This window comes from Pteropus alecto, unplaced genomic scaffold (assembly GCF_000325575.1).
Source record: "Pteropus alecto unplaced genomic scaffold, ASM32557v1 scaffold103, whole genome shotgun sequence".
NCBI classification, from domain to species: domain Eukaryota; kingdom Metazoa; phylum Chordata; class Mammalia; order Chiroptera; family Pteropodidae; genus Pteropus; species Pteropus alecto.
In genome coordinates, this window is record NW_006436288.1 from 9,205,030 (window position 1) to 9,207,132 (window position 2,103).

Here is a 2,103-nt window from a genome sequence, read left to right on the forward strand (position 1 = left end):
TCATTTATCCTCAGGAAAGGTTGGTATAAATATTTTTGCTGCTATTTCAAGGTGAAACTGAAGAAAGGAAGTGAAAGAAAGGAAATTAGTGGCTGATTTTTAACTTTTAGTCATGTGATAGAATTTGAAGTTATCCCTATTAAGCTATTCCCCAGGATGTCCTGTGCCAGATTCTCTGATTCATCATCTTTCAATTGATCTTATAATCTGCATTGCATAAATTAGGGTCTTCTTGAAGGTTTTTGGCAGGAATATCTAAATTGCTTTTGCCCTGTTGAAGTTCAAACAAAGAAGTACTGTTTGTACAAGTCCTCCATCCACGTCCTCACTGGCTTGGACTTTGTGTTTTTTAGAAAGCCGTGACAAATAAACAAAATCCTCTATCAAAAGCAACAAGGAAGTCACAGTTTACAATTATATTCTCTTTTAAAAATTTAACATCATTACTTTTATTCCATATATGGCCAGCGACACATCCATCCCTGCATCCTCTGAGTGTGGAAGACTTAATGGTGAAATCATATTGGCCTCCTGTTGCCAAGATTAGGCAACAAAGTAATGGTCCAGTTATGACCATATTGTGTGTGTTCTGTAAGTTTGTTGTAAATTAGTGCTAAAGTGTCTTTGCCCCCTCATTTTTTAAAATACAAGGACCCGAACCTTGCTATTTGATGAGAAAAAAAGTATAACCATACTGCCACTCATCCGTCAGTTTTTTCCAGCATGCCCCAATTTCATACAGTGTCCATTAGTGACCCTTTCCAAACCTGGAGGATGGAATAGAATTGGTGACGTGGTTAACTCTACTGAGTTATACCTGTCCTATGTTATATTAATTAGTTTGACTCCATCACCAGAAACATACGTCCTTGACATCTACTACAAATGACTGGTACATCAAGAATTACATAAATAATTTTGACTTTACTTTTCCTTCTTTAAAATGAAGGAGAAGACATCAGAAGCTTTGGTGTTTATGCAAGAATATGACCTTCATATTGATATACACTGGAATGTAAACCCTTTTCTTTGTGAGTGAAAGCAGTTTTGAAAATGGTAAAATTCCATGTAAATGTACTTGTAATTTTGTTTCTGGAACTTTTCATTGCCTGCTGGTGGTTACATGTTAAAGTTTCTTGCAAGCCTACTTGATATGAATTGGTCTATATCTTGTACCCTTCACAAATCAGCCTCTGCTGAAAAGCAGCACAGAGTTTTCCACGTCGAGCCATGGTAGGAGCAGTTAAGGTATATGGTCCTATGGCATAGTGATAGCTTGTGGAGTTAAAAAAAAAAAAAAAAAACATAGAATTTGATAGGAATTATATTCTAATGTAACTCATTCATGGTTCACTTATTACTCAAATATTTACTTGCCACTATTACGTGATCCATACTATGTATTCCCTGGGAATTCAAAAGTAATTAAAATAACTCATTCTTTAAGAACCCATAGTCTAGTAAGGTAGATAAACATTTATAATCAGAGAGATAAGGACTAATATAGGTTGTACAAAAGGCTAGAAAGATGGATGATAGATAATGAGAGTTGTATTTTATAGCTCCATGAAAAAATGAGCTTGATTTTCATTGCTTCCAATCTACATGGCCTTCTTTGGGAATATCTTCTGTGTAAATTAAGAGAATTCAGTAAGATTTCCTACCCTTTTAGACTCTAATACCCTAATGCAGGGAAGAAGGGGAAAGTGATTTTTGCTCACACGGCTGCTTGATGGGCCATCATCGTCATCAGAATCAACTCTGCAGCATAACCCATGGTTCTTATCTCTGCAGCTGCACACAGACTATAAACGCTCACATGGCAAAGCAAATGGATGATGGAAATCACTTTTTAACAAGAATATAGGTGAGATGAGCTTTCTATTACTTTAGATTTATTCTTTTTTTTTTTTTTTTTGGGCAAATTCTAAGAAGGATGTACTATAGGCTCCTTGAAAGGCCTCATTATACAGAAAGGGCATTTGAGAAAAACTAGAAAGAAATAAAAAAAGAAAAAGGGAAGAAAGAAAGGGATGGAAGGAGAAAAGGAAGGAGACGGGAAGAAATAAAGGCATGCAAGATAGCCACAGTATTTGGAACAAG